Source organism: Mustela nivalis (genome assembly GCF_964662115.1).
Source record: "Mustela nivalis genome assembly, chromosome: 11".
In the NCBI taxonomy this organism is placed as follows: domain Eukaryota; kingdom Metazoa; phylum Chordata; class Mammalia; order Carnivora; family Mustelidae; genus Mustela; species Mustela nivalis.
Window position 1 is genome coordinate 792,245 of NC_139030.1, and position 15,593 is coordinate 807,837.

A 15,593-nucleotide genomic window follows, 5' to 3' on the forward strand; every position below is an offset into this window, starting at 1 on the left:
AAGAGGACTGTATCAAGAGCAGATTCAGGAGAAATTTTGTTACTAGGAGTTGTAATCTCTAGTTTTAGGGACTAGGCAAAAAAAAAAATTGGACCGTTCGACACTTTTTCCAGGGCTCTGGGTAGTGAACACATACCAGCAATAAGAGCAAATCTTGCCCTGCCCTACCTGCACAATTTGTTTCCAGCTGGCCTGCAGTTCTCTCAGTCAGCAGGTGTGGGTGACAGCTCCTCTGCATCTAGACAGCTTCAGGTACTAGAACAGATGGGATTGGTACTGCTGGTCACTGCCCAAATGAGGCAGCAATTTCAACTGGACATACAAGGTAACATCCCTGGAACAATTATTGTTAAGATGGTATAACTACTGGAAGCTCATTCATTACTCGGGTTTATGGGTTTTTGTTGTTTTTTAAAGATTTTATTAATTTATTTGAGAGAGAGAGAGAGAGCACAAAAGCAGGGGGGAGGGGAATGGGGAGAGGAAGAAGCAGGCTTCCCGCTGGGCAATGAAACCGGAAGCAGGACTCAATCCCAGAATCTCGGGATCGTGACCTGAGCAGAAGGCAGATGCTTAACTGACTGAGCCACCCAGGTTCACCCAGTTTATGGGTTTGAGTCCTGGCTCCATCCCTTTCTAGCTGTGTGACCTTGGACAAATTACTTAACCTCTCTGTGCTTCAATGTCCCCATCTATGAGTTGGGGGAAACAGTAGTATTTATATATAAATAATGGTTCCAGGGAAATAATATATATGATAGTTACTATTTTTATTAAGAACTGTGAAGATGCAAAGAAATCTAACATATGATCCTTGTCTTGAGAAGCTTATAGTCCATCATAAAGTTCTACTTCAAAAAAAAATACATGCTAAGAGGTAAATTGTATGATTTGAGTGACAGGTGCCATAGGTATTAAAAGCTAGAGTGAACTAAGTGTGACTTAGAGTGACTCTCGGGGTCAACTTCCTAGAAGAGTATTTGAGCTGGTATTTAAAACACAACAGCAGATTTGGGTGGGAGAGGGATCATGTTTGGTTTTTTTTAAGATTTTTTTTTATTTATTTGACAGACAAAGATCACAAGTAGGCAGAGAGGCAAGTGGGGGAGTGGGGGGGACCAGGATCCTTGCCGAGCAGGGAGCCCAATGAGGGGCTCGATCCCAGGACTCTGAGATCATGAACCAAAGCCAGAGGCTTTAACCACTGAGCCACCCAGGTGCCCCGAGGGATCATGTTTTAATCGTTGTAGGTTAACTATTACAACAACAGGGGCTGCTGGGTGGCTCAGATGGCTAAGTGTCTGGCTTTGGCTTGGGTTGTGATCTCCAGGTCCTGAGATCAAGCCCCACATCAGGCTCCCAGTTCAGCGGGGAGTCACCGTCTCCCTCTCCCTGTGCCTTTCCCCCTGCTTATGCTCTCTCTCTCACTCTCTCTCTCTCTCTCTCAAATGAATAAAATTTAAAAAAACAAAACCAAACTATTATAACAACAACTTTCAGCAGCTTGACACAAAAATTTATTTCTTGCTCTTGTAAATGGGGTCAGTGAGGTTGGTGGTGGGCTGGAGATGGTACTCTGCTCCCAGAGGTCGTCCAGGAACCCAGGCTCTTTCCATATTTTATCTTCATTCCTTAGGGCCTCGGAATCCAAAGTTGGATGCTCTTCATGTCACCAGCAGAGGGAAGAAGAGAGCACAGTGGAGCATAGTACTTACCTTCATTCTTTGGCCACTCCTGTGAGTGAGGTTTATCTCAGCTATGGGGCCAGAAGGAAAAGAAACTGGTCTTGCTGCACACAGAGCATTCCAGTCAAGGGTAAGAGCTCTATCCTGATGTTTCTTTTCTCAGAAAGGAAGCCCTTCACGAGGCCTTAACAAGACCTTCACAAGGTCCTCACCTCCATCCTCTTCCAAGAGTTAGACAAGATACCATTACCATCACCATAATTAACATCATCAACATAATTTCCCTGGTTCCCTGGTTTATTGAACTGCCACACAATCGAGTTTTGCCTTCTCCTCCCATTACCTCAACCTCCCCAGGGCAATCAAATTAGTCACCAGGATGCTATTGACCCTGGTGATGGGACAGAGGCCCCCTGTTTATGACCAGTGCTCCAGGTTTAAATGCCAGGACCCAACACTGAGATTTATCCCTTGGATTTCCCACAGCCCTCCAGAGGGGAGGAAGGGACTCTTCCATTTTGTGTCTGTGCTTTGCCCCTCCTGCTGCCTTGGCTAAACATCTGGGTGGATCCCTCAGATAGGTAATGATGATAAAGCACAATCATAAATGAGTCATTTCCTCCAGGACGGAGATGGTGGATACCTTCCTGGCTCATCAGGACTTTGGATCCGAGCTCTGCCCACTCTAGCAGTGTCTATCTCATAGTTGCTGATCCAAGGAGGATGAAGTACTTGGGCTGGCCTGAAGATATTCATTTCCTTGGCATGTCCCCTGGGGGCACCAGTCCAATAGCCCCTTCTCTGCACCCTCCATATCTTCTAAGCACATCTTCCTGTCATTCAAGGAGGTCAAGCACAGTGTCATCTCTTCCAAGGGTATGTCCACTTCTGGACTTTTATGTTCTCTTTTGGCCTCAGCTGCACCTGGACCAATGAGCTATACATTGGTTCTTAACTGGGAATGGTTTTGTCTCCCAGGAGACATTTGGAAGTATTTGGACACATTTTGATTGCACTACTGGTGGAGTGAATCTAATGGGTAAAGGCCAGGGTTGCTGCTAAACATCCTACAGTGCATAGGACAGCTCTTCCCAAACTCCCATCAAAGAATAAGCCAGCCCAAAATGTCAGTAATACCAAGATTGAGAAACCCTGGACTGCACCAATAAAATGTGTCTTGTGATATACATTCCTGTCCTGTGGGTAACTGTGTTTTCAAGAAGGCATTTAAGCTCCGCACCTTCCTACATAATCCTCTGCCCTAGGAATCTCAGAGACCTCTGACCTTGGAAGTGAAAGGCTCTTCTGATCCTGGGCAAGGGCAAGCAAGTTGGGGAAGCACCTTCCCTGAAAATTACTAAAAACATGATGAGAATCCATCCCTTGGGGATAAGGGAGGAGGGAGTCCAGGTTTGTACAAGGGCAGATGTGGTATCAAGTAGGATGGGCCCAGGCCTTGAAGTCAGGTCAACCTCCATTCAAATCTGGTCCCTGCCACTTCTGTGTGACATAAGCAAGTTTCTTAACCTCTTCAGTTTGAACTTCCTCACTATGAGATGAGGATAAGCATCTCTATTTTTTTTTAAAGATTTTATTTGTTTATTTGACAGACAGAGATTACAAGTAGACAGAGAGGCAGGCAGAGAGAGAGAGAGGGAAGCAGGCTCCCTGCTGAGCAGAGAGCCTGATGCGGGACTCGATCCCAGGACCCTGGGATCATGACCTGAGCTGAAGGCAGCGGCTTAACCCACTGAGCCACCCAGGCACCCAAGCATCTCTAATTTGTGGATTTTTATGAAGATATGAGATGGTACCCACAAAGAGCCCAGTGCCTACAAACACTAGTTAAATGCTAGTTCTCTGAGCCTGGGAATTCTGAAATTCTCTGAAGAGCCCTTTGCTGCCAGCTGTGCCATTTTACAAGTTATTTTATTTGTTAATGGATAACTTGGGTGCTGTAGGCCAGAGGGGAAAATTAGGGCCACCAGGAAACAAGCAACTTCAGCCTGCTCTAGGTTGTGTTGGTAGAGGTGAAATGAAGAGCTTTCTAGCCTCTGTTTTCTTTGCTATGGTGATACTACAATGGGCTCTGGATGGTTGGGCAGAAATGGAATGACACATAAGTTGTCGTATGGAGGCATTTGGCTCAGCTCAGAAACATTTTTTTTCCTAAGGTTTTTATTTATTTATTTGAGAGAGAGAGAGAGAGAGAAAGTGCACACAAGCAGGGGGGAGGGGCACACGAAGAGGGAGAAGCAGGCTCCCCTCCAAGCACAGAGACCAATGGCAGGGCTTGATCCCAGCACCCTGATATCATAACCTGAGCCAAAGTCAGATACTTAACCTACTGAGCTACCCAGGTGCCCCTCTGAAACACATTTTTAAAGATTAACAGAATATTTGCATCTTGAGGAGAATTGTGGCAGTCACGTTAGGCTGCAGGAAAGCCAAGTTTGGTCACAGGTGTGACAGGGAAGAGCCTTCTTTACCCTTTTCTCTCCTACCAGTACGTGGTTCCTGCCCCCAAAAGAGGCCAAGGTCAGGGCTGCTGCCCTGCTGGAGCCTCGATTCTATCTAAAAGATGACAGTTGCTTCCCACACCTCAGTCTGCATTTCCCATGTCCCTTCCAAGCCCTGGCCCAGGAAGAAATCTAACTGACTCTAGTTGGGCCAGCCATGAGCACCACCAAGCAAGGTCTCTTCACCCAAGGATAGGGCTACTGCTGAACAGCTACCCACTGTGGACTTCTATTCCACCTGCCTTCAGAGCCATCACCCTCGTACCTCCAGGGACTGCCTGTCCCTTCCAGCAGGGTATCTCCCAGGGTGCACCACCTGAAATGTCTGTACTTGCCTCATGGCAAAAATTCCCCTTCATTTGAGCCCCAGCCCGAGCCAGCTGCCTCTGCTTCCAGGGACCCTACTGAAAATCTAGATGCCCTGATGGTCTTTAGCTCTGATACAGGCTTCCTAGCATCTCCTCTGTGTGTGCCCCAATTAGGACATGAGGTGTTTGAGAGCAGAGGTCCTGCATGGGCCTCCTTGGAACCTGCATGATGCCTGGGAATAGGTTGAACCTCTTGGATGATCAGCTGATTGTCACCATAGGGCTTGGCTGGTGGCCAGCAATAGGTGCATGGAGAGCAGACTCTGACGGCCTGTGGGGACTATCTGCTGAAGAGGCCAGGGTTAAAGATCAGGCCGCTGTGAGGCTCTGCTAGCTAGGGCCGTGGCAGCCATGTGGGAGTGGATATGCCTGGAGCCCAAGGACAAAGTCCTATAATAAATTACGTGGGCCCAGACTGCTGGGCCATTTCCTCTTGGGGCCCTTCTGCCTCTTCCTCCTCTCCCTTACTCTCTGACAGGCCCGGAGCCCTGGCACTGCCTCCTTTCCCTGCTCTTTCAGAGTGCCTGAAAAGAAGAAGTGGTGGAGAAGAAGGGAGTCAGCGAGACACCTGAGAAGGTAAGGGAGAACCAGAGGCTTCTCTGCCCACTGGATGCACCGGGCCCTTTGGGATAGGACGGGGGTGTGGGGTGGGTGAGGGAGCCACCTCTCAGGAGGGAGGTGGCTGGATAGAAGGTGGGAGGCACAGATCTGGGGAAGAAGCACTGCAGGGCTCATGTGGAAACAAGGTAGGGTAGGCCTGTGAAGTAGAGAGCCAGAGATTGCTTTCAGGAGCTGGGAAACCAGGAACCCCAGCCCAGAAACCTGTTCTATCAGCACAGGGCTGGACTGGGGGGCCGAGGAAGGGGAGGAAAAGCTGCCCTGGCCCTCTGCCGTAGGAAGGCAGACTCACTGGCAGGGGGGATTGATGGCCGGGGCTACTCTAGCCAGCAGGCTTCTCATAGCATAAGGACACACCAAGGAATCATGAGGCATGAGGGAGAGACTGGGTGCCAATGCTGTGGCTCCTGGCAGATGTCAGGTACACTATATGTGCCACCACTCTGTGTCCTCACAGCACACTGGTGATATTACCAGTGTGGACAAACATGTATGGACAAGTATGTATGGACAGCTGGGGTGCCACAGAAAGAAGCAGAGTTGAGACGGGACTCCAAAGCCCAGGCTCCTCTGTCTCTGTGTACCTTAGGGGCCAACTGCAGACAATCGTGTTACTCACCTCTGAAAGACCGGGGACCCTGGTGAGGCAGGACCCTTTATCCCCAGTCTCAAAGCCTCCAGAGTGGAGGTGTTCAGTTGTGGGAACAGGGTGTCTGGGGGAAGGACTCCGCCGTTGGTTTCCATAAGCTGCCTCACTTGGGCTGCCGGCATGGTGGGCATCCATCCCCATTTCACAGATAAGGACATTTCAGATACAGAATTGGGGGGCTCTGGCAGCTGGTGGGTGTGGGGCCCCATCCTAAATCTCCTAAATTGTGTGTGTTTATTTTCCCATGACCTGGCCTCCCTTGAAGCCATACTCTGTAACTCTGGGCTTGAATTTTGTTCAAAATTCAGGGATTCATAAAATCCCTGAACTCTGTTCAAAACTTTAGTTTAAAAACTAAATAAATAAATAATAATTTAAAAAAAAAAAACCTCTGCATGCGGCCTGGAGCACAAGCCCCAGTAAATTTAAGAAGTATTCAGCTCAATTGCACTCCCAGTAGGAGACCTTCCCCGTTGCCCAAGCTTTCGGGTGCCTCTTCCCAGAAGACCTGTCCAGAAGTGTGTCTTGAGCACTGCTGCATCCTCACTTGGGCATGGGGCCAGGTACTATGAGTGTGCAGCTCTGTGGGGAGGTGACTCGGCAGGACAAACATTCCCAGTTACCTAGATGCATTTGTATCACTGTGTGTTGTTCATGTCTTCCACAAAGGCTCTTGCTTCTACGTTGTCACTCAGGGCACATGACAAGCTGCAGGGAAGAAGATCAAGAATTGTGCTTTTCATTAAAGAGCTCATGGAGATAGAGGAGGGTAAAATTTGCCTCAGGCCATTGGCTATGAACAGCTTAAGAGCACAGGCTGGATCTCCTCAAGATTTCTCTGTCCCCCACATCCACCCAGGGCATGGCAAAGAAGAGGCATTTGGGGAAGATATGTTGAATGAAGGAATGGAATAGGTTAAGCTAGGAGTGAAGTCAAGTTTCTATCCAATGCCATTTAGACCCTCTTGTCTATCTCCTCAATTAATCAAGCAGTGTGTATCATGTTCCTTCACTACTGGGTAGGTAAGGTAAGTCTGTGCAAAAGAAAAGTGACCCATCCAGAAATGCAGGCCTCATAGGTATCAAGAGTTAGAGGAGGATATTGCTGGGGTGGAGGACAGGGTGGGAAGAGGGAAGGGTGACAGAGAAGGAGGCAGAGGGACAAATGTGCGGCGTAGGAAAGGATGGCTCGATGACAAGGTGGAGGGTTGGGATGTTCCAGGCTAAGGAAAGGCCATCACATAGTTGCAGAGGAAAGAAAGTACAAGTCCAGCTTGGGCACTGCTGCCTCCTAGCAGAAACTGAGTGTGGGACTAGGGAAACAGATTCTTCTTCCATGTTGATAGAGATATTCTCTTCTGCATTGTCCAGCACAGTAGCCACTAGCCACACATGTGGCTACTGAGCACTTGAAGTGTGGCTGGGGTGACCAAGGAACTGAATATTCAATTTTTTTTTTAAATCTTTTTTTTTTAAGGATTTTTATTTATTTTATTTGACAGAGAGAGAGATCACAAGTAGGCAGAGAGGCAGGCAGAGAGAGACAGAGGGGGAAGCAGGCTCCCTGCTGAGCGGAGAGCCCGATGCAGGGCTCGATCCCAGGACACTGAGATCATGACCTGAGCTGAAGGCAGCGGCTTAATCCACTGAGCCACCCAGGCGCCCCTGAATATTCAATTTTTTAAAAAGGTTTTTTAAAATGTTTTTTAAAAGGTTTTATTTATTTATTTGAGAGAGTCAGACAGAGATAGTGAGAGAAAGCAGGAGCAGGGAGGAAAGAGAGAAGCAGACTCCTGCTGAGCAGGGAGCCTGACGCAGGGCTTGATCCCGGGACTCTGGGATCATGGCCTGAGCCAAAGGCAGATGCATAATGGACTGAGCCACCCAGGCACCTCTGAATTTTTAATTTTAACTAAAATGAATTTAAATGTAAGTAGCTACATATATCTAGTTGCTGCCACATTGGACAATCCAGTCCTAGAGAGTACAGCATGTCAGACCAAGGAGAGGGGTAAAGTGAAATAAACAAGAATTTCCCAGCCAGACAAGCATGGGTTCAAATCCCAACTCAATCACCTACCAGGTGTGGGACCTGAAGCCTCAGTTTCTTCATCTGTCAAATGAGACCATATCACTCACCTTGTAGCATTGTTGTACAGATTAAATTAATAAACTGCTACTGGAAAACTCTCTGCATGGAGCCTGAGTACAGTCTGAGGCCCTGCTTTGTTCTGGAGCCTATGGACAGAATGTTCGTGGTAGGCAAAGGAACCATAGCGCTGTGGAATAGACTGATACCCCAGGCACATGTATCTGCAAATCTCTCTCACAGATCACCTGCCTTATACAAAAAATAAACAAAAGACAGTCATTTGAGGCAAATTTCAGAGATACCTACAATGCAAAAGAATAAAAAAAAGAAATAAGAAATCAAGATAAAGTAGGAAAAATTAAAGTAGGAAAGTACAATTTGGCTAGAGAAAGGTTAGTAAAGGAAGGCTCAGTGTATTTGTTAAACGTAGCCACCAAGATAACTCTGAGATTCCTGGTGGGCAATGCAAAAACAAAATACAAGCAGGGACAAGTTCAAACATGTCCTTGTTAAGAACAAACCAGTTTCTGAGAAGGAGCCCATCTTTCCTGATGGGAATACCAAGCAAGGAAATACCATTGGTAAAAACAGTAAAGTCAAGAAGGCTTCTCAAGGGCCCTGTCTTCCAAGCTGTCCCTGGGCAGGCTGAAGTCACTCTGCCAAACCAAAGCTTGGGAGAAGCCAGTCTCTGAAAGAAGGTAAACCATGAGTTCAGTACAGGACATGAATGCCCTTCCCGAGGACTGGCCAGGGTCTTCTGTGACCAGAGAAGGCAGGCATTAGCTAGGATGGGTGAAGACAAAGTCAGGGAGACTGCAAGGGGACACTTAAGCCAGGTCTGAGTGGGCCAGAAATGAGGCTGGAGAAGTGAGCAGGCACTTCACCTATACTAGCAGGGAGCCCTAAAGCACCTGAATCCAGGTGTGTGTGTTAGGTGTGAGTGGGGGAGGGATAAACTTAGTTTAAGAGGCTCATCATACCACATTGTGGAGGAACAGGACCCCGGCTGAATTCCCTGCAGCTGCACTGCCCCTCTGGAAGGGGAGCAGAGCCCTACTGGAAGGAAAAATTCTCCCACTAGAGCCTCTTCAGAGAGGCCATCCTGCCATCACTGACTTCCCCAGGAGGCTCTAGGAATGAGGCTCTAAGGAAGCAGGGTCTCTTGGTACTACATCAGCACACCGTTTTGGACAGTGGGGGTAGCCAGCCCCTGTGCCCAATAGGGGAGGATGGGATGGAGGACTATAGTTTCACATCCTCAACCTGGACTTACCTGGGCAAAAGAGAAGGGATCCCTGGTGAGGACCCAAGAGCATCATGTTTCAGGGCCAGGGGTACCTCTCAGGGACATCTATCTCCTGAATTGCCAGTCACATGGTATTCATGGGAATACCCATGACGCCATATGACCGTGACCCCACCGACATCATCCTAAATGCCAGGCAATGCTGTGTGGGGTGGGACTCCTTTCAATGGAGGGTGTGTCCCTCTGGGCCCTGGGCTGCAGAGAGGGGCTGAGCCATCCTGGCTGGATCAGGACACATGGAGAGGCTCAGAATCTGGGTTGACAGGGCCTATCCCTGCCCAGGCTGCTAAACCCAGCACCAGGGAGAGCTCCCACCTCAGTAGTGCAGGGGTCAGCCCCTCCCATTCCTCCCTTTCATGAACTCGGTAGCTGATTCTTGCAGATGGTTGTACCTATGAGAAAAGGGTAGGATTTCAGGCAGCCAGGAAAGGCCATAGACAACAAAATAAGTAATAAAAATATATGGATATTGAAATACCAAACATGACTGAAAGGAGAAACTTGTGAAGGAAAAGTCTTCCCCCACTTCCATCCCTCTACTCCTCAACCCAGTCCTCACCTTCCCTCAAAAAACCCCTGGTGGGGCGCCTGGGTGGCTCAGTGGGTTAAAGCCTCTGCTTTCAGCTCAGGTCATGATCCCAGGGTCCTGGGATCGAGCCCCACGTCGGGCTCTCTGCTCCGCAGGGAGCCTGCTTCCTCCCCTCTCTCTCTCTGCCTGCCTCTCTGCCTACTTGTGATTTCTCTCTCTCTGTCAAATAAATAAAATCTTTAAAAAAAAAAAACCCTGGTAACGGTTCAATATAATTACCTCTAAAAAAGATATATATCCATCTTTATATATATATGTTTACACAAAAATTGCATAATATTATAAAATATAATTTTTTAACATATTCATATATCAGCACATATATTAGATCAAACCATCTGAAACCACCAATATTGGACTATTTTGAGTGTCTGCAGTGGGATGGTCTATCCAGGGCCCCTGTCACCTGCTAGACTGGGCTGTCTTTCACTGAGTGGTGGTAGCCCTTCTCACCTGTGCCCACTATCTGTTCCCCTTGGGATGACAGATTCCACATCAGGAGCCCTCAGCTCTGGAGGATTTGGCTGGTGACATAGGATAATTTCCAAGCCTCCCAGTCCCTCCCCCCAGCCCGTGCCCCAGACACCTTTCTGCACCACTTCCTTGGACAATGCTTTCTCAGCCCTCCAGGGTAGCATCCCCCTCTAGACTAGCTTCCCATAGACCAGAGACTCAGTGTGGGTTTTGCTTCTCAGACTCCAGTCTCCTCCTGTATGCCCCATACACCACATGGCACACAGCCCCTTCTAGTCCCAGCAACATTTGAATTCTTCCCTCACTCACCTTTCAGCATTTTCTTAATGCTTCTTCCATGCTCCACTTTAATGATGCCCAGAAGGCCATGACAGTGGTATGTGTAGCTTTAGACATCCTGCAGCTCTGAGAAAGACTTTGGGAACCAGTACCTCAACCTTCTCCCATCAGATGATTGTCACCCCCATTCTGGTACCTGAAGTTAGGTAGACCCTGAGGCCAGTGCATGACACTGCCCCAGTGGGCTCAGCAACACACTGACCTGCCTCAGGGCTGGGCAAGGGCATCTGAGCTAAGAAGAGATCATCTCACTAACAAGAGGCAGGAACTTGTGAACACCCAGAGTTTTCCCTCAGAGGCAATGCCATTCTGCTCTCCTGGAATAGGAAGATGTTTTCATCTTCCCGGTGGCCAAACATCTATCTACCCACCAACCCACTCATCCTTGCTCCCATTCTTTCAGCAAGAATATTGTGAGCCCCTACTGGAATGAGTAGGGCACAGTTCTGGTCTTAAGATTCTCACCAATGTTGGAGAGATACACACACTGACCATAAAAACAGGAATAAGTGCTGAGAGAGGAAATTACAGCTGCACCATGAGAGGGTGCCTGTGTGTGGATACAGACATGCGTGCGTATGCGCTCCTGCTAAACTCACATCAGATCAAGAGCACAGACACCCAAGTGAGAGAGAATGTGGGCTATTTTGGGAACTGCATGAAATTTAGGGCACCCTGTGGGAGAAGTGGTGAGATTTGAGGCGAAACGCCAGACGGGCCATGATCCTGAAGGACCTGACTGTGATAGAGAAATGGCATACCCTGGGGTCCCTGGTGGCTCAGTCAGTTAAGCATCTGACTCTTGATTTCAGCTCAGGTATTGATCGCAGGGCCCTGGGTTTAAGCCCCACACTGCAGCCTGAAACAGTGTGGAGCCTACTTAAAAACAAGCCAAAAAAAGATATGACACACTCCTAGTTGTGAAGAGGCATGATGTGCCAATTATTTGCATCTTTGTAAAGATCACTCAGTTGGTGGAATGAACAATAATTTCTAGAGAGACCAGAAGCAGCAAGTCTACCTGCGAGGCTTCTAGTCTCCCAGGGGAAGCATGACAGGGGATCAAGAGATGGGCTCTCTAAAACTAGAGAGCCTCTAGTTTTTCCTTTCTTTCAATGTCTTTCATCTGGCTTTGGTAGTAGGGTAATGCTGATCTCATAGTATGAGCTAGGAAGTGTTTTCTCTGCTTCTGTTTCCTGGGAGATATTATAGAAAGTGAGTCTCATTTCTTCCTTAGATGTTTGGTGGAATTCATTGGTGAAACTATCTAGGGCTGGTGCCCCTTTTTTTTTTTTTTTTTGACAGGTTGTTAATTATTGATTCCATTTCTTTAATAGATATAGGCTTATTCAGATTGTCTATTTCTTCTTGTGTAAGTTCTTGCAGTTTTTGTCTTTCAGGGAATTGGTCTATTTCATCTAAGCTACCAAATTTGTAGGGATCTAGTTGCTCATAATATTCCTTTTTTTTATCATTTTAATGTCCATGAGATCAAGTTAATTATTCTTGAGATGTTCCTCTCTCATTTCTGGTATTACAAATTTGTAGGGATCTAGTTGCTCATAATATTCCTTTATTTTATCATTTTAATGTCCATGAGATCAAGTCAATTATTCTTGAGATGTTCCTCTCTCATTTCTGGTATTACAAATTTTTCTTGGTTAACTTGGCTAGAGGTTTATCAGTTTTATTGATTATTTGTTATTATGTAATGCCTGTTTTTATTCCACCTTGCCCTCTTAATTCTCCCTACACTGGAGTCTGATCTATCTGAAATAACTTTAGCTACTCCAGTTTTCTTTCTTTCTTTCTTCCTTCCCTCCTTCCTTCCTTCCTCCTTCCTTCCTTCCTTCCTTCCTTCAACATATGATGTGTTATTTGCTTCAGGGGTATAAGTCTGTGAATCACAGTATTCACAGCACTCACCATGGCACATACCCTCCCCAATATCCACAACTCAGCCACACCATCCTTCCCCTCAACAACTTAATTTGTTTCCTGAGATTAAGAGTCTCTTATGGTTTGTCTCCCTCCTGATGCCATCTTGTTTCATTTTTTCCCCGCAACTCCCGCCCTACCTCTCAAATTCCTCATATCAGAGAGATCGTATGATAATTGTTTTTCTCTGACTTATTTCAGTTAGTGTAATACCCTCTAGTTCCATTCATGTTGCTGCAAATGACAAGATTTCATTTCTTTTGATGGCTGCGTAGTATTCCATTGTCTATACATATACTACATCTTCTTTATAGATTCATCTGTTGATGGATATCTAGGTTCTTTCCATAGTTTGGCTATTGTGGACGTTGCTGCTATAAACATTAGGGTGCATGTGCTCTTTCAGATCACTACAGTTGTATATTTAGGGTAAATAACCAGTAGTGTGATTGCTGGGTCTTAGGATTGCTCTATTTTCAACTTTTTGAGGAACCTCCATACTGTTTTCCAGAGTGGTTGCACTAGCTTGAATTCCCACCAACAGTATAGGAGGGTTGCCCTTTCTCCACATCCTCGCCAACATCTGTTGTTTCCTGACTTGTTAGGTTGAGCCATTCTGACTGGTGTGAGGGGGTATCTCGCTGTGGTTTTGATTTGTATTTCCCTGGTGTGGAGTGATGTGGAGCACTTTTTCATGTGTCTTTTGGCCATTTGGATGGATGTCTTCTTTGCAGAAATGTCTGTTCATGTCTTCTGCCCATTTCTTGATTTGATTATTTGTTCTTTGTGTGTTAAGTTTGATAAGTTCATTTTAGATTTTGGATACCAGCCCTTTATCTGATATGTCATCTGCAAATATCTTCTCCCATTCTGTTGGTTGTCTTTTGGTTTTGTTGACTGTTTCCTTTGCTGTGCAAAAGCTTTTTATCTTTATGAAGTCCCAGTAGTTCATTTTTGCCCTTGCTTCCCTTGTCCTTGGTGATGTTTTTAGGAAGAAGTTGCTGTGGCTGAGGTCAAAAAGGTTGCTGCCTGTGTTCTCCTCAAGCATTTTGATGGATTTCTGTCTCACATTGAGGTCTTTAAACCACTAATCCATTTTGAGTCTATTTTTGTATGTTATAAGGAAACGGTCCAGTTTCACTCTTCTGAATTTGGCTGTCCAATTTTCCCAACACCATTTGTTGAAGGGACTGTTTTTTCCATTGGACATTCCTTCTTGCTTTGTCAAAGATTAGTTGACCATAGAGTTGAAAGTCCATTTCTGGGCTCTCTATTCTGTTCCATTGATCTATATGTCTGTTTTTTTGCCAATACCATACTGTCTTGATGATGCCAGCTTTGTCACAGGGCTTGAAGTCTGGAATTGTGATGCTGCCAACTTTGGTTTTCTTTTTCAACATTCCTTTGGCTATTCGGGGTCTTTTCTGGTTCCATATAAATTTTAGGATAATTTGTTCCATTTCTTTGAAAAAATTGATGATATTTTGATAAAGAGTGCATTAAATGTGTAGATTACTTTAGGTAGCATAGACATTTTCACAATATTTTTTCTTCCAATCCATGAGCATGGAATGTTTTTCCATTTCTTTGTGTCTTCCTCAATTTCTTCCGTGAGTACTTTATAGTTTTCTGAGTACAGAATCTTTGCCTCTTTGGTTAGGTTTATTCCTAGGTATCTTATGGTTTTGGGTGCAATTGTAAGTGAGATCAACTCCTTAATTTCTCTTTCTTCTGTCTTGTTGGTTGGTGTATAGAAATGCAGCTGATTTCTGTGCATTGATTTTATATCCTGCTCTATATTTACTGAATCCCGGTATAAGTTCTAGCAGTTTTGGACTGGAGTCTTTTGGATTTTTCACATAAAGTGTCATATCATCTACAAAGAATGAGAGTTTGACTTCTTCTTTGTTAATTTGGATATCTTTTATTTCTTTCTGTTGTCTGATTGCTGAGGTTAGGACTTCTAGTACTATATTGAGTAGCGGTGATGATAGTGGACAGCCCTGCCATGTTCCTGACCTTGGGGGAAAAGATCTCACTTTTCCCCCATTGAGAATGATATTCGTGGTGGGTTTTCCATAGATGGCTTTTATGATGTTGAGGTATGTACCCTCTATCCTTACTCTATGAAGAGTTTTGATCAAGAAAGAATGCTGTACTTTGTCAAATGCTTTTTTTTTTAAGATTTTATTTATTTGACAGAGATCACAAGTAGGCAGAGAGGCAGACAGAGAGAGAGGAGGAAGCAGGTTCCCTGCTGAGCAGAGAGCCCCATGCAGGACTTGATCCCAGAACCCTAGGATCATGACCTGAGCCGAAGGCAGAAGCTTTAACCCGCTGAGCCACCCAGGTGCCCCTGTCAAATGCTTTTTAAACATCTATTGAGAGTATCATATGGTTCTTGTTCTTTCTTCTATTAAGGTAGTGTATCACATTGATCGATTTACAGATGTTGAACCAAAGTTGCAGCCCAGGAATAAATCCCACTTGGTCTTGATAAATAATCCTTTTAAGATACTATTGGATCCTATTGGCTAGTATTTGGTGAGAATTTTTGCATCTGTGTTCATCAAGGATATTGGTCTGTAATTCTCTTTTTTGATGGGGTCTTGGTTTTGTGATCAAGGTAATGCTGGCCTCATAAAATGAGTTTGGAAGATTTCCTTCCATTTTTATTTTTTGGAACAGTTTCAGAAGAATAGGTGTTGATTCTTTAGATGTTTGGTAGAATTCCCATGGGAAGCTGTCTGGCCCTGGGCTCTTGTTTGTTAGGAGATTTTTGATGATTGCTTCAATCTCCTTATTAGTTATGAGTCTGTTCAGGTTTTCTATTTCTTCCTGGTTCATTTTGGTAGTTTATGTGTCTCCAGGAATGCATCCATTTCTTCCAGATTGTCAAATTTGCTGGTGTAGAGTTGCTCATAATATGTTCTTATAATTGTTTGTATTTCTTTGGTGTTGGTTGTAATTTCTCCTCTTTCATTCATGATTTTATTAACTTGGGTCCTTTCTCTTT

General features: G+C 45.6%; 1 protein-coding gene across 2 annotated transcripts in view; it reads left to right on the forward strand.

The window, feature by feature from the left end:
* The first annotated feature begins 5,015 nt into the window (after window positions 1–5,015).
* The window catches only part of MYO7B (myosin VIIB), a 108,086-nt gene continuing 97,508 nt past the window's right edge, over window positions 5,016–15,593 (forward strand). For both annotated transcript variants that reach the window (XM_082690298.1, XM_082690299.1), the window contains exon 1: window positions 5,016–5,148. The gene's annotated coding sequence lies outside the window, so the exon portion shown is untranslated. The remainder of the gene's footprint in view (window positions 5,149–15,593) is intronic.